At 43.1% G+C, this 27,060-nt stretch overlaps 1 pseudogene; it reads left to right on the forward strand.

Moving 5' to 3' along the window:
• LOC134983823 (oocyte zinc finger protein XlCOF6-like) overlaps positions 1-27,060 on the forward strand; it is a 69,382-nt pseudogene that overhangs the window by 20,515 nt on the left and 21,807 nt on the right.

Consider the following 27,060-nt stretch of genomic DNA (forward strand, 5'->3'; position numbering starts at 1 on the left):
AGGGACATCACTGTGGAGGTGAGGGGATCTGGGAATGTCACAGTGACATCACTTATATCTATAGTTATAATACAGGGACATGACTGGGGAGGTGAGTGGACCTGGGAGCATCACAGTGACATTGCATATCTATAGTAATAAAACAGACATGACTGGAGAGGTGATGAGATCTGGGAGCGTCAGTGACATCACTTATATCTATAGTAATGTAACCCCTCTTTTACCTGGGGGTACAGTGTATATGTGCAATGTGCCTCCACCCAAGCTATTTAGAGCCCAATACTCTAATCACTTAAGAAATAACCTACCCCTAGAGTGGTCGCCTATAACATTAGTATGTGATGTAACCAGATAGGACTATGCACATTTACCTATCGTACCTTTCCTTTGTGATTTCAGGCTCTTCCACAGATACGGAGACCGTTCCACCGGTAAGTATACTAGCTTTAATATGCAAGAAGTTATAGGCCACCTTATACAGTTATATCATATAATACTCAAACCATGAACCGTTCTACTAATATACCCCGCCTATACATAATAATATACCCCGCCTATACATAATAATATACCCCACCTATACATAATAATATACCCCACCTGTTCATAATAATATACCCCACCTATACATAATAATATACCCCACCTATACATAATAATATACCCCACCTATACAAAATAATATACCCCACCGATACATAATAATATACCCCACCTATACATAATAATACACCCCACCTATACATAATAATATACCCCACCTATACATAATAATATACCTCACCTATACATAATAATATACCCCACCGATACATAATAATATACCCCACCGATACATAATAATATACCCCACCTATACATAATAATATACCCCACCTATACATTATAATATACCCCACCTATACATTATAATATACCCCACCTATACATAATAATATACCCCACCTATACATAATAATATACCCCACCTATACATAATAATATACCCCACCTATACATAATAATATACCCCACCTATACATGGTAATATACCCCACCTATACATAATAATATACCCCACCTATACATAATAATATACCCCACCTATACATAATAATATACCCCACCTATACATAATAATATACCCCACCTATACATAATGATATACCCCACCTATGCATAATAATATACCCCACCTATGCATAATAATATGCCCCACCTATACATAATAATATACCCCACCTATACATAATAATATACCCCACCTATACAAAATAATATACCCCACCGATACATAATAATATACCCCACCTATACATAATAATATACCCCACCTATACATAATAATACACCCCACCTATACATAATAATATACCCCACCTATACATAATAATATACCTCACCTATACATAATAATATACCCCACCTATACATAATAATATACCCCTCCTATACATAATAATATACCCCACCTATACATAATAATATACCCCACCTATACATAATAATACACCCCACCTATACATAATAATATACCTCACCTATACATAATAATATACCCCTCCTATACATAATAATATACCCCACCTATACATAATAATATACCCCACCTATACATAATAATATACCCCACCTATACATGGTAATATACCCCACCTATACATAATAATATACCCCACCTATACATAATAATATACCCCACCTATACATAATAATATACCCCACCTATACATAATAATATACCCCACCTATACATAATGATATACCCCACCTATGCATAATAATATACCCCACCTATGCATAATAATATACCCCACCTATACATAATAATATACCCCACCTATACATAATAATATACCCCACCTATACAAAATAATATACCCCACCGATACATAATAATATACCCCACCTATACATAATAATATACCCCACCTATACATAATAATACACCCCACCTATACATAATAATATACCCCACCTATACATAATAATATACCTCACCTATACATAATAATATACCCCTCCTATACATAATAATATACCCCACCTATACATAATAATATACCCCACCTATACATAATAATATACCCCACCTATACATAATAATATACCCCACCTATACATAATGATATACCCCACCTATACATAATAATATACCCCACCTATACATAATAATATACCCCACCTATACATAATAATATACCCCACCTATACATAATCATATACCCCGCCTGTACATAATAATATACCCCGCCTGTACATAATAATATACCCCACCTATACATAATCATATACCCCACCTATACATAATCATATACCCCACCTATACATAATCATATACCCCACCTATACATAATAATATACCCACCTATACATAATAATATACCCCACCTATACATAATAATATACCCCACCTATACATAATAATATAACCCACCTATACATAATAATATACCCCACCTATGCATAATAATATACCCCACCTATACATAATAATATACCCCACCTATACATAATCATATACCCCACCTATACATAATCATATACCCCACCTATACATAATCATATACCCCACCTATACATAATAATATACCCCACCTATACATAATAATATACCCCACCGATACATAATAATATACACCTATACATAATAATATACCCCACCTATACATAATAATATACCCCACCTGTACATAATAATATACCCCACCTATACATAATAATATACCCCACCTATACATAATAATATACCCCACCTATACATAATAATATACCCCACCTATACATAATAATATACCCCACCTATACATAATAATATACTCCACCTATACATAATAATATACCCCACCTATACATAATAATATACCCCACCTATACATAAGGTAATGCATACAATACATAAAATATGATTCCACAAGAAAGTTGTGGGGCTGCGTTTGAAAAACCACCCGGGTTCTCTTACTATAATCGTGCACGGTTGCGGCCCTTTCGTGTCTGTGTATAAGAAGTACTCTGGGTTATATGGGTATCCACTTGGAGCAATTGTCCTCATGATTGTTGAGCAATCCCTACTTCACGGCAATGAATAGCATGGCTTCCATGGAAGATCTAATTGTAGCGCTCCTAGACAACCTGAAACAGGAAGGTAGTACGTAGAGCTCTCCACCCTGGAATCCCTGACACCCGTGGTCTACTCGTTACATATAGTGGGGTGATGATCTGTGTTGCCCGTACCATTATAAGCATAGCCCCACTGTAGATCCATGGGGGTGGCTCCAGAACATACAGAAGTCCCGGTTATTGGCACCTGTCTCTGATAGGTGAGGAGTGCTTAGTCTCCCCAGTGTACCATTTCCAAGTTTAAGTGACTAGCAAATGACTATAATTGTTAGGTCTGTTGATATACACATTGCAGCACTGTGCAATATAATGAATATAAACAAATTTTTGGAATTCCATTAATGCATCAAGGCCTGATGACGCCCTCTTAGCAATGAAATGTTATTTCTCATACGTCCTAGAGGATGCTGGGGATTCCAAAAGGACCATGGGGTATAGACGGATCCGCAGGAGCTTGGGCACACTACAAAAGACTTAAAACTGGGTGTGAACTGGCTCCTCCCTCTATGCCCCTCCTCCAGACCTCAGTTAGACTTTGTGCCCAGGACAGACTGGACACACACTAGGGGAGCTCTACTGAGTTTCTCTGAAAGACTTTATGTTAGGTTTTTTATTTTCAGGGAGACCTGCTGGCTACAGGCTCCCTGCAGCGTGGGAGTGAGGGGGGAGAAGCAGGACCTACTTCTGTGAGTTTCAAGGCTCTGCTTCTCGGCTACTGCACACCATTAGCTCCAGAGGGTTCGATCACTTGGTGCGCCTAGCTGCTTGTTCCCGGAGCCACGCCGTCATTCCCCTCACAGAAGACAGAAGAAAGAAGCCGGGTGAGTATTGGAAGAAAAGAAGACTTCAGACGGCAGAAGACTTCAGTAACGGAGGTACAGTGGTAGTGCTGCTCTTCATGCTCCCACACACCAACGCACTCACAGGGTGCAGGGCGCTGGGGGGGGGGGAGCGCCCTGGGCAGCAAGTTACTGGTCTGCTTAATGTTTAAATCGTTACCCCCGCCAACATATGTTAACGATTCCCCGCCACCGCTTTTGCAGGGCGCGGGGGTGGGAGCGCCCTGGGCAGCGAGTCAGTTTTGTGCACTGTTATTGCTCGCGCTGCCGGGGGCTCCGTCTACAGACCCCCGCAGGCATGTTTTAGCGCACCACGTCCCTGTCGGCTGCCGGGGGTGCAGGGCGCCGGGGATTGGGTGGCGCCCTGGGCAGCATAGATATGCGGGCTGTAGAGCTCCCGAGCGCCGCACATGATAACCCGCTAGGAGACCGGCGGGTGCGCGACGCTCGGGGCTCCCGCATGCCGATCGGCCGCGGGGGGTGCAGGACGCCGGGGTATGGTGGCGTCCTGGCCAGCATGACTATGGGGAGTGTAGGTCTCCCGGCGCCGCATACGAAGTCCCGCCAGAACAGCGCGGGGTACGCGACGCGCCGGGATTCCACATGCTGATGCCTGGGATGCAGGGCGCGCAGGAGGCGCCCTGAGCGGCATGGATCGGGGTAAATATGTTTTAACATATTAGGCTACTCGATCTATGGGTCTTTTGATATTACAGACTATAGCCGCCGAGAGGCTATAGCACGGAGCCAGCGCCATTTTCCCTCCTGTCCCCGCCAAGCAAACACAGTAAGGGACATAGTGTTTGGAGGGTATGTTGCCCCTCTCAGAGATAAAACACCTGTGTTTAGGGTCCCCGGCTCCATATGGGTATATATATATATATATACATATTTATATACGAGCGGGCTTAAGCGCGCCGGGAGGGGTGGAGCTTTGCCCTCACGAGAGAGACCAGCGCCATTTCCTAAGTCCCCCACTGGTTCTTGCTGTGTACTAGAAAGGTGGGGGGGGGCGCAGGGTTTTAATGCGATATGGGTGTCATACCATTGGGAGGACAAAATCTATGCAATGCACAAATGCGCTGTTTCCCGGTTTGTTTCCCACTATCCGTTAGTCGACATGTCGACAGGTGTGAGGGGTCACAAGCTGCTGTGGAAATAACTGTCGCTTTCGCTGGTGAATGGTACTTGATTCGGAAAATTAAGTATTAGTAAGTTGGCGTTTGTGTACTTAAAACTGTAAACACGCTAGGGATGCCCGGGCGGCATCGACTGTAATCTCAGTGGTAAAAGTGTTAATAGGCTGTTATGCCCTTAGTATTTTAGAAATTGTATTCGTTGCCTCCCTCAGACCTTTCGGGGTTTCTATGGCCAACTGATTACTGTTTCTGGCTGTCGACATTGATTTCGTTTCTGTCGACTATAATGTCCCTGATAGATCCACTTTGGGGGCATGTCAGTACATGGTCGTACACATTCACAACACATTACTGTCTATAGGGACCTGATAGGTCGGGACAATCCACTTGCGTATACGTTATATCTATATGTTTATATATATGTAGATATAGCTTTAGTTATGCAGGGTTAGGATATATGTTCGTTGGTGTGTATTATATGATATATGTATAAGACAAAGCTGTGACTCATGTGGTAGCGGTTCCACACTACAGCATCAAGGGTCATAGGATCAAAACCCATGGATGAGCAATTATCAGGAATGCTGAATTATTGATATTTTTATCATGTGCTGCTCACTCTGTTGATTATGCTCTAGATTGGCCGTGAGGAGTTGGGTTGGACCCTCTCAAGGTGTCCGAATATGATTCTCTTCACAACGCGGAGAGACAATCATGACAGTCAACTCCTGGTCGACGCAGAGCCCGGTCGCAAGGGATCATACACAGGCAGCTAAGTGAAATTCTATTCCTATACTTTGACCTTTTTTTGCATTGTCTGCATTTGAGGGAGTGTGGTGTTCGAGTAGACATCACATAGAGTTACCTTATCTAGAGTAGGTAGGCTTGCCTATGTTTATTCCAATTATAGCAGGCTGCCACATGACGGCAGGAGGTATGACCGGAAAATTGCGGAGGATGTCTCCGGGAGAAGCTGGTCGCAGGTATACAGCTGTTTGGCGTGGCCTATGATCAGTCAAGCTCGGCGGATATCAATGGTAAGTCTAACTTTGTGAGTTAGCCTCCTTCGAAAACGGTTAGTGATGCATTCTTTTGTGGGATGCAGTCATGTTTTCACCGCTTCGATGCCGCTCTTTTATTTTCATTTCTGCATAGACGATGGAAGGTGAAAAGGTAAGAGTTCTGCAGCCTTGTTAGGTTAGCAGAAGTGGAGGTCTGTTTCTGTTTCCACTATATCCATCACTCTCGCTGAGTTTATCTGGCTGGTCTCCACTCCGGTGACCACTGGTTTACTACTTTTCAGTTAGTCTGAGAATAGACTAGGACTTGTGAGTGGTGGTACACTCTGGGTTACGGCTGTTTCCCCTTACTGTTTGTTCCAATAGATCTTGCCTCTCCCCTGTGGAAGGGGAGGTAGCACGCGACGCCGTACAGAGCTGCGTCATGTACAGGGCATAGTCTGGTTGTCTCTGTAAAAGGGTGCATATTGTGGTTTATCTCTGACTGTGCTTCGGCGCAGGAATTGGCCTTTTGTTCCCAACGACGCAGATATTCGAAGTGGGTTTCCGGGTATATACTGACCGATTAAGGTTCAGGTGGTTTTCCTGTGAAACGTCATCATCAATAGGCTTCATTAATAAGACAGGGCCTTTTATTTTGGTGAGCAGGTCTACTACCAGAGTGGTTGGCATAGGACCAGTTTGAAATGTGGTCCGGGTATTACCTGTGCATACACAGGAATATAATCAAAAGGCCAGGACATCCCTCCTGTGGTGTCTGCTCGGTTCTTTTCTTCTATAGGAAAGAAGGTTAGGGATCCAGGTTTAGATCCTGGTGTCCGTGAATATAGATCTCCGAAGCTGGGGAGCAGTCCTTGGCAAGGGATGTATTTTCAGAGGTTGAGGTCAAGTTGGGAAACTTGTCTGCTGTAGGCTTTCTTGAATTAAGAGCTATTTTTTGACGAACGTATTCTTCGTGTTCTGTCGTGTTAATTCGGCCAGAAGACTTGTCAGCAATGGCGTAAGTAAGCCGCTAGGGCGGAACAAGGAATAAGCAGAAATGGCAGAAGATGCACAGTTTGCAGTTGAGTGGGAAGTCTGGTAGACGCTGTGTTAGCAGTCTTCGTTCCGGAGGTAAACGACGGAGAAATAGATTTCCTTTGCGGACACGATATCCAGCCGGGAAGGATACTGTCATCATCAAGAAGCTTTCCCAGACGTGACAGATCTTGGTGGAGTGTCGCAATTGGATATGTTGGCGTCTCGCCTCAACGAGAGGCCTTGAGGAGATTGTTCCAGGTTAAGGAACACTCAGGATATAGCAGTGGACATCCTCGTGACACAGTGGGTGTTTTTAGTCGGTCTAGATGGCCTCTCCGCTTTCACTTTTCTGACATTGGTAAGCGTAAGATGATTGAGGGTTCTGATGAGCCTCTGAAATCCAGCCTAACCAGCGAGGGTTGGCTATGTAGTTTTTCATGGTTTACTCATAGAAAATGACTGCCCTCTTCCTTTGCGTGAGGTAATGTTACAACAAGGTCGGGGCGTGTATCAGTACTTACTGCGGCTGTGTCTAACGGCGGGGCGGTTGAATGTTGTATCCTACGCCGAATGGGTGTTCCCAGTAAAGTTGTTTCTTCAATTCTTCGGGATAGGAAAGAACAGACGGCACAGCGTTACCACCGTTGTTGGAGTAATTATGTGTCTCGGTGTGTATCCAGGAAGGTTCCTATGGAGGACTTTCAGCTAGGTCGGGCTTATCCATCTTTTAAAAGCCAATGTGGAGGCAGGCCTAATAAGTTTATTTACGAAATTTCTCTTTTGGACAGTGGTCAGGCTATTGACTTTGACGTTCGCAAGGCGGGTGTCAGAAGTGATGGTTTGGTCTCACAAGAGCCTTGTTTGATCGTTCAGGTGGATAGAGAGAAATTGAGTACTCGGTTGGTAGTTCTACCAAGAGTGGTTTCTGGGTGTCGCAGAAATCAGCCTATTTTTGATGCCGTTGGTTACTTCGGCATTAGCTGGTTCAAATTCTCTTGATCTAGCCAGGGATTTGTGTATGTAGGTCATCATTTGGCTCAGTTTGGAGAAACCGAGACCCTGTTTTGTCTGGTATGTTCCCAGCTTACTTTGGGAGACTGCGTTATGCAGTTTGTTACAAGCTGGATCTGTGATGCGGTTTGCTATGTTTGTCATAAGGCTGCTTTGCAGTCACCGAACTCGGTGGAAATTCCTTCTTTTGGGAAGATGGGTTTTTCTTGGGCGAATGCCCGAGGAGTCTCGGCGGTTCAACTCTGCCGAGCAGATTCTTGGTCGGGGTCAAACGCTTTTGCGATGCTTTACAAGTTTGATACCCTGATATTTGGGACCTTATGTTGGCTCATTCGGTGCTGCAGAGTCGTCCGCACTCTCCCGCCCGTTTTGGAGCTTTGGTATAAACCCCATGGTCCTTTTGGAATCCCCAGCATCCTCTAGGACGTATGAGAAAATAGGATTTTGGTACCTACCGGTAAATCCTTTTCTCTTAGTCCGTAGAGGATGCTGGGCGCCCGTCCCAGTGCGTATGGTGTCTGCAGTTATTGCTTTTGGTTACACCCTGGTGGTGTGTCTTCTCTGTCTGGCGGTTGCTACCGTTGTTCATGACATAGAATGAGGGGTCGTATTTTTGCATCTGTGGACACACGGGTTGTGTTACATATTCTCTCAGGGTTTTGTTCATGCCGTTGACTGGTATTCTACTGAATGCCATGTTCTACGGTATGTTTGAGGTGTGAGCTGGTATAACACTCACCGTGGTTATAACCGTAAATTCTTTCCTCGAAATTGTCCATCTCTCCTGGGCACAGTTTTCTAACTGAGGTCTGGAGGAGGGGCATAGAGGGAGGAGCCAGTTCACACCCAGTTTTAAGTCTTTTGTAGTGTGCCCAAGCTCCTGCGGATCCGTCTATACCCCATGGTCCTTTTGGAATCCCCAGCATCCTCTACGGACTAAGAGAAAAGGATTTACTGGTAGGTACCAAAATCCTATTTTAATGAGTTCATGTAACTATGTGTATTGGGGATCACTTTATTGCTAAATTGTTACAAGCCTAGGAGATAGTGTTTTCTCTGATTGCAGAATTGTTACAAGCCTATACAAGTTTAATATACCACTTAATTGAATCTGCAGACCTATTGCTGGAGTATTTCTCTGCAACACTGTTTCTTTATATCTTTATGTGAGAGATTAGGAACTTCCTGCCAACAATTATTTATCATTAAGGTACTCTAGATATCTATGATTTTGCTAAATCACCACGAGATGCCACCTCTGCCTAAATACCTCACCTGAATTACCAGCATATGTTGATTGATAAATGCTCAGGACACAAATCAAAAAGTGTGTGAACATCAAGTGGTCTCCTGTATATGGAAATCACTTTAAATGTTATTATTCTTATGCACTTTGGCATAGGAGAATAAGAGGAGATCAGTTATAATATTTAGAATGTCATTTGAATGAATTAGTTCAAACAAATTATACATTTCTGATTATTTATCAGAGCTTTATCGCTTCTCAGCACTCTCTCATCTGGCTGATAGCTGTGCTGGCAAGGGTTCTGCCCTTCCCAGCGTACATTTGGCTATCACAACAGAAAGCAGAAGTGCTCCCTTCTTCCTTCTGCCTTAATCCTAAGTGGAAGTAGACCAATTAATTTATGATCTTCCCCAATTAAAACTGGTGATGGCTCTCCTTTCCAACACTCTCTCATCTGGAAAAGCCTGGGGCCAATTTATCCAGTAACGAGTATCAGGCAGAGTACAGACAGCAGAAGTGGGTTCTCTCTTCCTTCACATGTCATCTTCACTATTCAAGGTCGTACTATCCTGAGAGTAGCCCGATCTTCTATCTTGGAAGCTGATAGGATAGACCTGGTTAGTACTTTGAAGGGGGACCGCTTAGGAATACCAGGCACTGTGGATATCACTAAGATGATCACCTATATCTTCATGTGAAAACACTGGTGGGGCAGTTCTAATCTGCTCACTCCTACTCACCTAATCTATATTTCTTTATCATCCACTAGGGGTCACTGGAGTACTCTTGGGATATGGACGGGCTTCCGTAGGAACAGCACTGAATATTTAAATTTAGAACACTCCACCCCTCCATATCCCCGAGTACCTCTCAGTGTTTTTTCTGTGCTCGACGTAGCAACATCTCTGTGACTCAAGTCACGATTACTTTGAAGAAGTTTTCTTTTTCTTTTTATTTGATTTGATTTTTTCTATTTTACATCCCTTTCCCCCTTCCAAAAGGCAGGGTCAGGGATAGTACAGCTGCTGATAGCAGCAGGGGCGTGTCAGGCCTCTCTGAAAGAGCTCCCTCACAGCCACACACACAGCCTCCTGCACAGGCTGGCCGGTGCTTGTTCAGAAGCCCCGTCGGAGCCTCCTCACAAGCTGCAGGATAAAGGTATGTGAACGGGGCGGTCAGCTCCCGCTGCCGCCCCGAGGTGTGGGGACATTGTTAGCGCTTAGCGCCGCTGCTCGCTCCACTTAGCCGCCCGTCCCGCCGCTGCTCTCCCCACTCAGCCGCTCTCCCCACATGGCGACGGCCACAGCAGTTCTTCCGCACACAGGCCGCCGCTGATCTGCCGCTCAGAGGGTGCCGGCGCCGCAGCTCTCTCGCTCACGGAGCCGGCCGCCGCTACTGCTCCGGGTCCCACCGCTGGTTGACGCGCTGCTCACCCGGGCTCAGACACAGCGCTCTGCGATACCCGCTGGGGCCCCACACGCTGCGCTGCCGCTGCTCTGATTCGGAAAGAGCAGGCAACCATTACACAAGGGTGAGGCGGGGGGGGCAATAAATAAATAAGGGGGCAATAAGCGGCATAACAAATACTGCAGCACCAGATGCTAGGCTGCAGGGATATTTGCAGGGTTATAATCAGTGAAAGTTTGTAACCAGCACTAGGATTATATGTGTAAGCATAGCATGGCAGCCATGTTTAACCATGTTTCCTGTGTCTTCCTGATGTGATTCCAGAACGTTCCAGTACTACATCTCTACTCCACCGGAGGCGCAGGGGTGTTAGAGGGAATTTGGGATCACATTTCACAGTACTGGCCACGTGTACTGCACTTGGCCAGATTTATATACAGAGACACCTTACTGCTATTTTACTGAGTCGTGCAGGTGTCTGTTTTTTGTGTATTGTATTGTCTGTCGCCATAATGAGTAAGGCACCAGCAAAAACTAAAAAGCATAATTGCAAAGTCTGTAACAGTGTATTACCGGATGGATCTACCACATGTACAGTATGTTTTGTAAATTCGGTTCAGAATACCATTTCTGCTCCTGTTTTACAACCAATTTCCTCACCGGACCCTCCGTGGGGTATGTTAGTAAATGTACTGGATAGGTTACAATCAGAATTGACCGCCGCTCGTCAGGAGCGGGAAACGGTAAGATCTGAGTCTAGGGTGAGACCGCCAGAACTACCGGAGGCGTCTCAGCCTTGCGTAAGGTCCAAATCCATTTTGGGTAAACGGGATAAATTTCATATGTCTTATGATTTTCCAGTGTCTGCTATGTTGCATTCTAACGATTCCATGCCAGACCTCACGGAACACGATAAGGGTGAGGAGGGCGACGTGGAGTCAGATGGCGAGGATTTTAACAGTTCCGGCATTGATGATCTCATCAGAGCGGTACGTCAGTCTCTGAAGTTTACTGAAACTGAGGAGCCTCTCACAAATGATCAGGTCGTATTTACTAAACGACAAAAAACTCCAATAAGTTTTCCTGTGTCGGAATCTCTTAATCAGATGTTAGTAGAAACATGACAGAATCCAGATAAACGGTTTTCTATACCTCGCAGATTTAAGTCTAGTTACCCGTTTCCAGACTCGGTAACATGTACATGGGAGAATCCACCAATAGTTGATTCTTCAGTGTCAAAGCTTACCAAGAAATTAACCATACCAGTGCCAGCAGCTACTACGCTTAAAGACCCTTCAGATCGCAAGATAGAAACTATGCTAAAATCCATGTATGTAACAGCAGGTGTGATGCTAAGACCTGGATTGGTTGGTATTTGGGTCACTAAGGCGCTCATAATATGGCTTACAGAACTCAAATCTCTTTTACATGACGAAAACCTGATACTTCTTGTAAATCAAATGATTGAGGCTGTCGAGTATCTCTGTACAGCGTCTACTGACGTCTGTCAGCTCACTTCTCGTATTTCATCGTCGCTAGTTACGGCACGAAGAGCACTCTGGCTGCGTGCTTATCATGCGGAGGCAGAGGTCAAACGAGGTAGAGAGGCGTTGCCTTACGATGGCAAGAAGTTGTTTGGTCCTGAATTGGACGCATGGATTGCTGAGGCTACGGGAGGTAAGTCTGTTTTCTTACCATTGCCTCCACCGGTATCAAGAAGAAGGTACGCTGGACCTTCGTTCAAATCCTTTAGACTTCAGCCCTTTCGAGGACGTGGCAGGGGAACAGCCACGCCTGCTAGACGTGGTCGCGGACGTGGTTTCCAACAAACCAACACAACTCGCCAAGACACTAAGGTTACCGACAAGCCAGTGGCATGACGGGCTACCAGCCCATCTCGGTTCTCCGATTGTGGGAGCACGCCTTCAGACGTTCCATTTGGCGTGGTTCCACACATCCGCGGATGGGTGGATCCGCAATTTAGTGTTAAAAGGTTACAAAATAGAGTTCGACTGTCTTCCGCCTCTGCGGTTTTTCAAGACAGGATTGCCTCTGTCGGACGACAAGAGGACGGTTCTGCAAATTGCCATCCAGTCCCTACTGGATTCAGCAGTTTTGATTCCGGTCCCTGTACACCAACAGGGTCAGGGTTATTATTCAAGTCTGTTTGTAGTACCAAAGCCGGATGGTTCAGTCAGACCAATATTGAACTTAAAGGGTCTCAATCAGTACGTCACTTACTACAGATTCAAAATGGAGTCTCTGCGTTCGGTGATTGCGGGGTTGGAGCCAAAGGAATTTATGATTGCGCTAGATCTCAAGGATGCGTACTTACACATTCCAATTTGGCAGCCTCATCAGAAATTCTTACGGTTTGCAATACGCCAGAACCATTACCAGTTTCAGGCTCTACCGTTTGGCCTGTCATCAGCGCCTCGGGTATTCACCAAAGTGATGTCTGTGATGATAGCTCATCTCAGATCCCTGGGAGTGACAATAGTTCCGTATTTAGACGATCTGCTCATCAAAGCTCCGTCTCAACGGATACTTCTCCAACATGCGCTGCTAACATACGATGTACTGGTTCACCACGGGTGGATTGTCAACTTCAAGAAATCACATCTAATTCCGTCTCAACGCCTTCAATTCCTAGGTATGATTCTAGATACGGTCAATCAAAGAATTTACCTACCACAGCAGAAAGTACAAATTCTACGCCATCTAGTACAATTAGTGCTCAAACCAAGCACAGTGTCGGTACACTTGTGCATTCGCCTCTTAGGCACAATGGTGGCAGCTTTCGAGGCGCTTCAATTCGGAAGATTTCACTCTCGTCCATTTCAACTGAATGTGCTCGCCTAGTGGTCAGGCTCGCATCTGCAGATTCACCACAGGGTGAGGTTGTCGCCAAGGGCAAGAGTATCTCTGCTCTGGTGGCTCAAGGAACACAATTTAACCGCAGGAAGACGATTCGGGGGTTGGAATTGGATAATTCTAACTACGGACGCCAGTCTCAGAGGTTGGGGAGCGGTAATTCAAAATTGTCAGCTCCAGGGTCTCTGGGCGGATCACGAGAAATTGCTGTCTATAAATGTCCTAGAACTCCGCGCAATTTACAATGCGCTACGACAAGCAGTGCATATGCTTCGCTCTCAGCCTGTCCAAGTGCAGTCGGACGATGCGACGGCGGTCGCATACATCAACAAACAAGGAGGAATGAGAAGCCGCATGGCAATGCGGGAAGTAGCTCGTATCCTCAATTGGGCGGAATGCCACCAGGTGATATTGTCGGCAGTGTTCATTCCGGGAGTGGACAACTGGGAAGCGGATTATCTCACTCGTCGGGATTTTCATCCAGGCGAATGGGCATTAAATCCAGAAGTGTTTCACATGTTGGTTCAGAAATGGGGTTATCCTCAGGTGGACCTGATGGCGTCTCGACACAATCACCAAACGTTCCAGTATGTGTCCAGAACAAGAGATCCAAAGGCAGTGGCGGTGGATGCTCTCACTGTCGCGTGGCCGTACAGTCTTGTGTATCTGTTTCCACCATTTCCGTTGCTCCCTCTGGTGCTAAAACGAATCAAAAGGGAGTCGGTCACAGTCATACTAGTGGCGCCTCATTGGCCTCGGAGAGCTTGGTTCTCGGATCTCCGAGGATTACTCGCAGACGATCCTTGGCCGCTCCCGCTATGTCCAGACCTGTTACAACAGGGTCCGTTCCTTTACCCCGATTTAGCGCGGCTGCGTTTGACGGGGTGGCTGTTGAGACCGCCCTCTTAAGAAGAGAGGGCATTCCAGATTCAGTTATACCAACCATGTTACGAGCTAGGAAGCCGGTTACGGCAGCTCATTATTACAGAATATGGCGTGCCTATATAGGTTGGTGTGAAGCTCGGAAATTTCCGACATCATCTTTCAAGTTATGCCGCATTTTGTTGTTTCTACAAACAGGGTTAGATGGAGGACTGCGTTTATCTACACTAAAGGTGCAGGTATCTGCTTTTTCAATTTATTTTCAAAGACGATTGGCTCTATTGCCGTTTATACGCACTTTTCTCCAAGGTGTACTCAGAGTACAGCCTCCATTCATTCCACCTACAGCGCCATGGGACTTGAATCTGGTTTTAGAGTTCTTACAGTCTTCATATTTTGAACCCTTACAGCAAGTGGATATAAAGTTTCTCACTTGGAAGACAATTTTTCTCCTAGCCTTAGCTTCGGCAAGGCGTGTTTCGGATTTGGGTGCCTTGTCATGCAAGGCACCGTATTTGGTGTTTCATGATGACAGAGCGGAACTTCGGACGAATCCCGCTTTCTTACCAAAGGTAGTGTCATCTTTTCACATCAATCAACCAATAGTAGTTCCTGTGTTGACAGCACATTCTGGAACTCTGGATGTGGTACGCGCACTACGCATTTATGTATCCCGAACGTCTTCAGTTCGTAAGACGGATACGTTGTTTGTTCTCTATGATGCTGCCAAGATAGGTTGGCCAGCGTCTAAACAAACCTTATCCAGATGGATAAAACTGACCATACGTCAGGCTTACCTTCATGCTAGGTTACAACCGCCTACGTCAGTAATCGCTCATTCCACACGTTCTGTGGGAACTTCATGGGCAGCTGGTCGTGGGGCTTCTACAACGCAGCTTTGCCGTGCGGCTACATGGTCTTCAGTGCACACGTTTGTGCGCTTTTACAAGTTTGATACGTTTGCGGCATCAGCATCTAGCTTTGGCCGCCTAGTGTTACAGGTGCCAAACAGCTCTCCCGCCCACGGGGGAAGCTTTGGTACGTCCCAAGAGTACTCCAGTGACCCCTAGTGGATGATAAAGAAAATAGGATTTTGGTACTTACCAGATAAATCCTTTTCTTTGAATCCATAGGGGGCACTGGACGCCCACCCAGAGCAGTTTTACCTAGTTGTGGTTAGTTCTGAGGATCTTATGGTAACACACTTTCACCGACTGGTTCAAATTACAAGTGCTGGTTAGGGTGTCAACTGTTTAGTTGTCAGTAACGTTATGTGTTAACTTCGTTATTGTCAGTTATGTTATATGTAATACTCCATTGTCAACATCTCTATAGTTCCTGTTCGGCTCAGTAAAAAACACTGAGAGGTACTCTGGGATATGGAGGGGTGGAGTGTTCTAAATTTAAATATTCAGTGCTGTTCCTACGGAAGCCCGTCCATATCCCAAGAGTACTCCAGTGCCCCCTATGGATTCAAAGAAAAGGATTTACCTGGTAAGTACCAAAATCCTATTTTCACCTTTCTCTCTTCTATTTTGAATATTAGATATTTAAATATGTTTGGACCACATAGGTCGATATTTTAATGGAATAGAATAAAAATTAAGCTTTAGATCATTCATCATCATATCATTTCACTATATATTGACTAATCATCATTACCATTTTCAAATAAGAGTGTTCCCGAAAAGGATTTCTTTTGTCTTGTCCTTTTTTTCTCTATACCAAGTTTAGGTGACCCTGCGCCCTCTCCGAGCTACTTTCATCATTATACACCACCGCACTCTTTATGACTACTACCCTGCTGGTCATTATCTAATGGATATGGAGTCTCTAGAGGTGCTATTTATACTCCTCAGATCCACCGATGCTGCTGGTACCTGTGCTACTGTGCTGGGGGCTGGTACTTTAATTGTTAAAGGCTGATAGGGGAGTATACAGATTAGCAGGATTTATATGGGGGCATCCTGCACTTACAATGATAGTGTGCCCGGTCTGGACCGCCCCCGACTCCGCCTCCTCCAACAACCGGGCTCTTTCTGCGGGTTGGGTGGGATGAGGGACACAGCTCTGTCTCGGGGGGGAAACTGTCTGCTACTGCTGGACTTTTGGTAGCTGCTGCCCGTACTGCGGTCTCCTCCCATGTACTAGCCTGGCCCGCCTCCCAGCACTCTCCGTGACAACCAGGCACCGGGATGTCCCTGCTCAGCGTCCACCAGGGGAAATTAACACATCGCTTCTCACCCGCAGCGGAAAACATCCAATTCCTTTCCCCCACAGGGGCTCTCTCACTCACAGGGAACCGCCTTCCTGTAAGCTCCCTTGTCTCAGCCGCCAGCCTTTTTCTCTCCCCATAGTCAGCCCACCAACAAAACCGCCACTACACGCGCCCCGCCACCTCTCTCAGCACACGGACCTCTGGAAGCTTCTCCACGATCTCCACTGCGCGCTTACCAGAGTCCCCTCACCTTCAGCAGGCACAGAATAATAACATGCATAAACACTATACATTATTGGATCACTAGAAAGATCCAAGTTATTATCACATATATGGTATACATCAGTTGGCAGCATCTCTATTACCTTATAGATCTATACATTCATTCATTGATTTGCCCCCTCATAGTGTCCCAAGGCCTTCAAATCACTAGGGTACTACAGTAATAGTACAGGGACATGACTGGGGAGGTGAGGGTATCTGGGAGCGTCACAATAACGTCTCTTCTATCTATAGTAATAATGCAGGGACATGACTGGGGAGGTGAGGGGATCTGGGAGCATCACAATAATGTCACATATCTATAGTAATAAAACAGGGACATGACTGGGGAGGTGAAGGGATCTGGGAGTGTCACAGTGACATCACTTATATCTATAGTAATAATACAGGGACATGACTGGGGAAGTGAGGGGATCTGGGAGCGTCACAATAACGTCACTTATCTATAGTAATAATACAGGGACATGACTGGGGAGGTGAGGGGATCTGGGGGCGTCACAGTGACATCACTTACAGCTATAGTAATAATACAGGCACATGACTGGGGAGGTGAGGGGATCTGGGAGCGTCACAGTGACATGACTTATATCTATAGTAATAATACAGGGACATGACTGGGGAAATTAGGGGATCTGGGAGCGTCACAATAACGTCACTTATATCTATAGTAATAATACAGGTACATGACTGGGGAGGTGAGGGGATCTGGGAGCGTCACAGTGACGTCACATATCTATTGTAATAATACAGGGACGTGACTGGGGTCTGAGGAGATCTGGGCATACAGTAACACCAGGGGATGTGTCTGGGTGATGACTGGAGAGGTGACTGCTGGGAATGGGACATTATACAGTAACACCAGGGGACGTGTCTGGGTGATGACTGGAGAGGTGACTGCTGGGAATGGGGCATTATACAGTAACACCAGGGGATGTGTCTGGGTGATGACTGTATCACTGTGTGTGTCTGGTTCCTAGAAGGTGTCAGGATGTCACTGTCTATGTCTCCATGCAGGAGGGAGAGTATATAGAGGAACACAGAGGTCTGTACAAGGACGTGATGATGGAGAATCACCTGCTCCTCACATCACTGGGTAAGATGAGACTGTCATGTATTGTACAGGGTAGAGCAGGTATGGGGGCCACCTATATACACACATCACCTGATAATCACATATACACTGTACTCAGACACTGTGTGTCTCCTACAGATGGATCCAGTAACAGAGATACCCCAGAGAGATGTCCCCGTCCTCTGTATTCCGAGGACTGTACAGAGGAGAATCACAGGATCCCACAGGAGGATCAGGTAGGTCGGATTTATGGTCTCATCCAATATACCAGTGACTGTCACTATATGATGTTCAGAGAAGCTGTGTGTCTTATACACTGATATTATTCTGTTTCACCTCAGTTTAATCAAACAGTATGCAAATGCCATTGTATTTTTTGGGTTATTTAGGTAGAACGTCTTTCTCGTATAAAGGCAGAAGATATAAGGAGAGAAGAAGAGACGTATGTGACTGATAATAAGTCAGAAGATATAGAGGGAGAAGAAGAGACGTATGTGACTGATATGAAAGCAGAAGATACAGAGGGAGAAGAAGAGACGTATGTGACTGATATAAAGGCAGAAGATATAGAGGAAGAAGAAGAGATGTATGTGACTAATATGAAGGGAGAAGAAGAGACGTATGTGAGGGGAGATCAGCAGTGTAAGGAGGGGAAAATCCCTACAGATATCAGCACAGGTGAGTAATAAACACTTATTACAGAAGTAACATATTCTCATTGCTCAGTCACTACAGCAATCTTATTCTTCACCCTCCTCCACCATCAGCCCTGTTCTCGGGTGCTTATAACACAAGGTTATCCATGACAAATATCACATGAAGAGAGTTATTACACACATCACTATAGTGTTATTAAAAGTAACAAATACTGAGCAACATCATCAAACAGGTAATTTCAACTTTAAACGTGTAATTTATTTTGTACTATCTGGACATGGCTACTAATAACAGATGCACAGACATAATTCTTAAAGCTATGTGTGCAAATCCTAGGAGCTTAGGAGACAAAATTCCAGAGCTAATTGTGATAATGAGAAGGAATAACCTAGATATTGTGGCAATTACAGAGTCATGGTGCAGTGAGAATCATGACTGGGACATAGCTATACCAGGATACAATTTATTTAGGAAGGATAGAATGGTCAGTATATGAGGAAGGGTAGCAATGTACGTTGAAAAAAAGCATAAATGCTACTTCAATTAATACAAAATATTGAAGACAAATCTGAGGCCCTTTGGGACACCACAGAAACCGAGGAGAAGGACATTATTCGCATTGGGGTGATCTGTAGACCACCAGGCCAGGTGCAGGATTTGGACAGGAATCTTTTGTTGGACATCACTAAAATGGCTTTAAAGGGAGAAGTCATAATCATGGGAGACTTTGATTTGACTGATGCAAATTGGGAGGGGTCTTTTGCAAGTTCAGCTACAAGTGGCAAATTTCTATATTCCTTACAGGGAGCATCTCTCAATAAACAGCAGATATTTCCCTTCTTCATAGAAGAGCGGTCGGGAAAGAAAGAAGTAAACTTCCTTTTTGGGAGCACTCTTGTTAACTTAATTGCAATTAAAATATAACCTTTAATAAATATTCACTACAAATTCATATAAAATTATCCTACTTAATTAAAAGAAAGATTACTATTGACTGAATTCTCTTACTATCAGTATTATATCAATCAGGGTGAAAAATATTTATTTAGAAGAAATATATTCATATGTGTAATACTTAACCATCTAGAACACTTCCAGACAGCCGTGCGCTCTCCCTATTGCTTCCTGTAAATAGAATCAGTTACATGTGCATGGTATCCACACACACACCTTATTCATTATCCTTTTCAGAAGGGAGAGGCTGAGGCTTGTATATACTGTCTATGTATGGTAGGTATCCCTTCCATACCTACCATACATAGACAGGAAAACTATGTATATAGGAAACTATAGGTCTGTAAAACAATACAGAAGGAAACTATAGGTCAGTAAGACAATACAGAAGAAACTATAGGTCAGTAAGACAATACAGAAGGAAACTATAGGTCAGTAAGACAATACAGAAGGAAACTAGGTCAATAAAACAATACAGAAGAAACTATAGGTCAGTAAGACAATACAGAAGGAAGCTATAGGTCTGTAAGACAATACAGAAGGAAACTATAGGTCAGTAAGACAATACAGAAGGAAACTATAGGTCTGTAAGACATTACAGAAGGAAACTAGGTCAATAAAACAATACAGAAGAAACTATAGTAAGACAATACAGAAGGAAACTATAGGTCAATAAAACAATACAGAAGAAACTATAGGTCAGTAAAACAATACAGAAGAAACTATAGGTCAGTAAGACAATACAGAAGGAAACTATAGGTCAATAAAACAATACAGAAGAAACTATAGGTCAGTAAAACAATACAGCAGAAACTATAAGTCAGTAAGACTACAGTAAGCCACGATACGTCAGCAAGACAATACAGAAGGAAACTATAGGTCAGTAAGACTACAGTAAGCCACGATACGTCAGCAAGACAATACAGAAGGAAACTATAGGTCAGTAAGACTACAGTAAGCCACGATACGTCAGTAAGACATAACAGTAAGAAACTATAGGTCAGTAAGACAATACAGAAGGAAACTATAGGTCAGTAAGACAATACAGAAGGAAACTATAGGTCAGTAAGACAATACAGAAGGAAGCTATAGGTCTGTAAGACAATACAGAAGGAAACTATAGGTCAGTAAGACAATACAGAAGGAAGCTATAGGTCTGTAAGACAATACAGAAGGAAACTATAGGTCAGTAAGACAATACAGAAGGAAACTATAGGTCTGTAAGACATTACAGAAGGAAACTGGGTCAATAAAACAATACAGAAGAAACTATAGGTCAGTAAGACAATACAGAAGGAAACTATAGGTCAATAAAACAATACAGAAGAAACTATAGGTCAGTAAAACAATACAGAAGAAACTATAGGTCAGTAAGACAATACAGAAGGAAACTATAGGTCAATAAAACAATACAGAAGAAACTATAGGTCAGTAAAACAATACAGCAGAAACTATAAGTCAGTAAGACTACAGTAAGCCACGATACGTCAGCAAGACAATACAGAAGGAAACTATAGGTCAGTAAGACTACAGTAAGCCACGATACGTCAGCAAGACAATACAGAAGGAAACTATAGGTCAGTAAGACTACAGTAAGCCACGATACGTCAGTAAGACATAACAGTAAGAAACTATAGGTCAGTAAGACAATACAGAAGGAAACTATAGGTCAGTAAGATAATACCGAAGGAAACTATAGGTCTGTAAGACAATACAGAAGGAAACTATAGGTCAGTAAAACAATACAGAAGAAACTATAGGTCAGTAAGACATTACAGAGGGAAACTAGGTCAATAAAACAATACAGAAGAAACTATAGGTCAGTAAGACAATACAGAAGGAAACTATAGGTCAATAAAACAATACAGAAGAAACTATAGGTCAGTAAAACAATACAGCAGAAACTATAAGTCAGTAAGACTACAGTAAGCCACGATACGTCAGCAAGACAATACAGAAGGAAACTATAGGTCAGTAAGACTACAGTAAGCCACGATACGTCAGCAAGACAATACAGAAGGAAACTATAGGTCAGTAAGACAATACCGAAGGAAACTATAGGTCAGTAAGACAATACAGAAGGAAGCTATAGGTCTGTAAGACAATACAGAAGGAAACTATAGGTCAGTAAGACAATACAGAAGGAAACTATAGGTCTGTAAGACATTACAGAAGGAAACTAGGTCAATAAAACAATACAGAAGAAACTATAGGTCAGTAAGACAATACAGAAGGAAACTATAGGTCAATAAAACAATACAGAAGAAACTATAGGTCAGTAAAACAATACAGAAGAAACTATAGGTCAGTAAGACAATACAGAAGGAAACTATAGGTCAATAAAACAATACAGAAGAAACTATAGGTCAGTAAAACAATACAGCAGAAACTATAAGTCAGTAAGACTACAGTAAGCCACGATACGTCAGCAAGACAATACAGAAGGAAACTATAGGTCAGTAAGACTACAGTAAGCCACGATACGTCAGCAAGACAATACAGAAGGAAACTATAGGTCAGTAAGACTACAGTAAGCCACGATACGTCAGTAAGACATAACAGTAAGAAACTATAGGTCAGTAAGACAATACAGAAGGAAACTATAGGTCAGTAAGATAATACCGAAGGAAACTATATAGGTCTGTAAGACAATACAGAAGGAAACTATAGGTCAGTAAGACAATACAGAAGGAAACTATAGGTCTGTAAGACATTACAGAAGGAAACTAGGTCAATAAAACAATACAGAAGAAACTATAGGTCAGTAAGACAATACAGAAGGAAACTATAGGTCAATAAAACAATACAGAAGAAACTATAGGTCAGTAAAACAATACAGAAGAAACTATAGGTCAGTAAGACATTACAGAGGGAAACTAGGTCAATAAAACAATACAGAAGAAACTATAGGTCAGTAAGATAATACAGAAGGAAACTATAGGTCAATAAAACAATACAGAAGAAACTATAGGTCAGTAAAACAATACAGCAGAAACTATAAGTCAGTAAGACTACAGTAAGCCACGATACGTCAGCAAGACAATACAGAAGGAAACTATAGGTCAGTAAGACTACAGTAAGCCACGATACGTCAGCAAGACAATACAGAAGGAAACTATAGGTCAGTAAGACTACAGTAAGCCACGATACGTCAGTAAGACATAACAGAAACTATAGGTCAGTAAGACAATACAGAAGGAAACTATAGGTCAGTAAGACAATACCGAAGGAAACTATAGGTCAGTAAGACAATACAGAAGGAAGCTATAGGTCTGTAAGACAATACAGAAGGAAACTATAGGTCAGTAAGACAATACAGAAGGAAACTATAGGTCTGTAAGACAATACAGAAGGAAACTATAGGTCAATAAAACAATACAGAAGAAACTATAGGTCAGTAAGACAATACAGAAGGAAACTATAGGTCAATAAAACAATACAGAAGAAACTATAGGTCAGTAAAACAATACAGAAGAAACTATAGGTCAGTAAGACAATACAGAAGGAAACTATAGGTCAATAAAACAATACAGAAGAAACTATAGGTCAGTAAAACAATACAGCAGAAACTATAAGTCAGTAAGACTACAGTAAGCCACGATACGTCAGCAAGACAATACAGAAGGAAACTATAGGTCAGTAAGACTACAGTAAGCCACGATACGTCAGCAAGACAATACAGAAGGAAACTATAGGTCAGTAAGACTTCAGTAAGCCACGATACGTCAGCAAGACAATACAGAAGGAAACTATAGGTCAGTAAGACTACAGTAAGCCACGATACGTCAGTAAGACATAACAGTAAGAAACTATAGGTCAGTAAGACAATACAGAAGGAAACTATAGGTCAGTAAGATAATACCGAAGGAAACTATAGGTCTGTAAGACAATACAGAAGGAAACTATAGGTCAGTAAAACAATACAGAAGAAACTATAGGTCAGTAAGACATTACAGAGGGAAACTAGGTCAATAAAACAATACAGAAGAAACTATAGGTCAGTAAGACAATACAGAAGGAAACTATAGGTCAATAAAACAATACAGAAGAAACTATAGGTCAGTAAAACAATACAGCAGAAACTATAAGTCAGTAAGACTACAGTAAGCCACGATACGTCAGCAAGACAATACAGAAGGAAACTATAGGTCAGTAAGACTACAGTAAGCCACGATACGTCAGCAAGAAAATACAGAAGGAAACTATAGGTCAGTAAGACTACAGTAAGCCACGATACGTCAGTAAGACATAACAGTAAGAAACTATAGGTCAGTAAGACAATACAGAAGGAAACTATAGGTCAGTAAGACAATACAGAAGGAAACTATAGGTCAGTAAGACAATACAGAAGGAAGCTATAGGTCTGTAAGACAATACAGAAGGAAACTATAGGTCAGTAAGACAATACAGAAGGAAACTATAGGTCTGTAAGACATTACAGAAGGAAACTAGGTCAATAAAACAATACAGAAGAAACTATAGGTCAGTAAGACAATACAGAAGGAAACTATAGGTCAATAAAACAATACAGAAGAAACTATAGGTCAGTAAAACAATACAGCAGAAACTATAAGTCAGTAAGACTACAGTAAGCCACGATACGTCAGCAAGACAATACAGAAGGAAACTATAGGTCAGTAAGACTACAGTAAGCCACGATACGTCAGCAAGAAAATACAGAAGGAAACTATAGGTCAGTAAGACTACAGTAAGCCACGATACGTCAGTAAGACATAACAGTAAGAAACTATAGGTCAGTAAGACAATACAGAAGGAAACTATAGGTCAGTAAGACAATACAGAAGGAAACTATAGGTCAGTAAGACAATACAGAAGGAAGCTATAGGTCTGTAAGACAATACAGAAGGAAACTATAGGTCAGTAAGACAATACAGAAGGAAACTATAGGTCTGTAAGACATTACAGAAGGAAACTAGGTCAATAAAACAATACAGAAGAAACTATAGGTCAGTAAGACAATACAGAAGGAAACTATAGGTCAATAAAACAATACAGAAGAAACTATAGGTCAGTAAAACAATACAGAAGAAACTATAGGTCAGTAAGACAATACAGAAGGATTATTATATTATGTTATTTTAATTTATTATAATTATTATATTATGATAATATTATCATGATTAAGGTCCATTCGAGACCGAAACGCGTCGGACGACTGTACTGTGAGTAGTTTTCTGGAAAAAGGGAATAATCACGCCGATTATTATCTCAAATTTTGCCTTTGGAATTTTTATTGTACTTTTAAATTTTTACTTTTTTATTTTTTCTGTCACCATGTCTGGTGATTTCTTTGTATGAATTTGGACTATGTCTGGAATAAAAAACCTGTTTTAGAAAGAAGGATTTTTTTCATGACTCTGGTCTGGCATTTGGGAGAAAGAGTTCCTTTTCCTCTTGTGGATCCACCAAAGGGATACCAGTGAATCTATTTAAAGAAACCTTTATAGGAGTCATTCATCGTTTACTGAGTGAGTTGGGGTACGCACCTGAGGATTTTTGTTGATATAAAGAAACCGTTATATGAATGTTCTGGCTTTGCTCTGTGTAAGTGAGGGTACGCATTGAAATTGCCTCAGACGCTACCCCTACGTGTTTACAGTACCCCATGTGGTGTGAGATTCAGGCACGCTTAATTACGTGAACCTAACCTGAGGGGATTGGAGAAAAAAACTAGCAATAAAGATACCTTTACGGGAACCCACTTACTTGTTTCTGTGTGAGTGGGGTACGCCCTTAAAAACTTTCATTGTGTGGAATTCTCGATTCTAGCTGTTGTAAACGGTGCTACACATTTCTTTTCTCTCTTATTTCTCTCCATTTTGACATGAACTGGGAGCCATTTATAACGAGAAGATTCACCTGAACGAAAGGACTCATAGGCCTGCATAATCTGGAGAAGACATCGTATACCCATTTGACAAGGGATGTGTTAAGTTTCCTTACCTTTTTCTTTTTTTTACGCGCCCTGGACACAGATAAATACCAACACTTGCTTCTTCTATATATTGTGGTGCCTGCGGCTACTGGGGACTTGGAGGATTCCAAGTTACTGGATGTAGTCAGGGCCCTGAAAGTATATGTTTCCAGGACGGCCGGAGTCAGGAAATCTGACTCGCTGTTTATCCTGTATGCACCCAACAAGCTGGGTGCTCCTGCTTCTAAGCAGACTATTGCTCGTTGGATTTGTAGTACAATTCAGCTTGCACATTCTGTGGCAGGCTTGCCACAGCCAAAATCTGTCAATGTCCATTCCACAAGGAAGGTGGGCTCATCTTGGGCGGCTGCCCGAGGGGTCTCGGCTTTACAACTTTGCCGAGCAGCTACGTGGTCAGGGGAAAACACGTTTGTAAAATTCTACAAATTTGATACCGTGGCTAAGGAGGACCTGGAGTTCTCTCATTCGGTGCTGCAGAGTCATCTGCACTCTCCCGCCCGTTTGGGAGCTTTGGTATAATCCCCATGGTCCTGACGAAGTCCCAGCATCCACAAGGACGTCAGAGAAAATAAGAATTTACTTACCGATAATTCTATTTCTCGTAGTCCGTAGTGGATGCTGGGCGCCCATCCCAAGTGCGGATTGTCTGCAATACTTGTACATAGTTATTGTTGCCAAAAAATTCGGGTTTTGTTGTAGTGAGCCATCTGTTTTGGAGGCTCCTCATGTTATCATGCTGTTAACTGGGTTTAGATCACAAGTTATATGGTGTGGCTGGTATGAGTCTTGCCCGGGATTCAAAAATCCTTCCTTATTGTGTACGCTCGTCCGGGCACAGTATCCTAACTGAGGCTTGGAGGAGGGTCATAGGGGGAGGAGCCAGTGCACACCGGGTAGTCCTAAAGCTTTTACTTTTGTGCCCAGTCTCCTGCGGAGCCGCTATTCCCCATGGTCCTGACAGAGTCCCAGCATCCACTACGGACTACGAGAAATAGAATTATTGGTAAGTAAATTCTTATTTTCTCCTAGTCCGTAGAGGATGCTCGGTGCCTGGCCATTTGTTCATGCCGTTGACATGTGTAACGTTGAATGCCCTGTTGTACGGCATGGTTGAAGTGTGCGCTGATATGACTCTCACTGTTAACTTTACAATAAATCCTTTCCTCGAAATGTCCGTCTCCTCCCTGGGCACAGTTCCTATACTGAAGTCTGGAGGAGGGGCATAGAGGGAGTAGCCAGTTCACACTCTGGAAAAGTCTTAAAGTGCCCATGTCTCCTGCGGATCAGTCTATACCCCATGGTTCTGAAGTGACCCCAGCATCCTCCTACGGACTAGGAGAAAAGGATTTACTGGTAGGTATTTAAGTCCTATTTTTATAGTATTA

This window comes from Pseudophryne corroboree (assembly GCF_028390025.1).
Source record: "Pseudophryne corroboree isolate aPseCor3 chromosome 3 unlocalized genomic scaffold, aPseCor3.hap2 SUPER_3_unloc_25, whole genome shotgun sequence".
NCBI lineage: Eukaryota > Metazoa > Chordata > Amphibia > Anura > Myobatrachidae > Pseudophryne > Pseudophryne corroboree.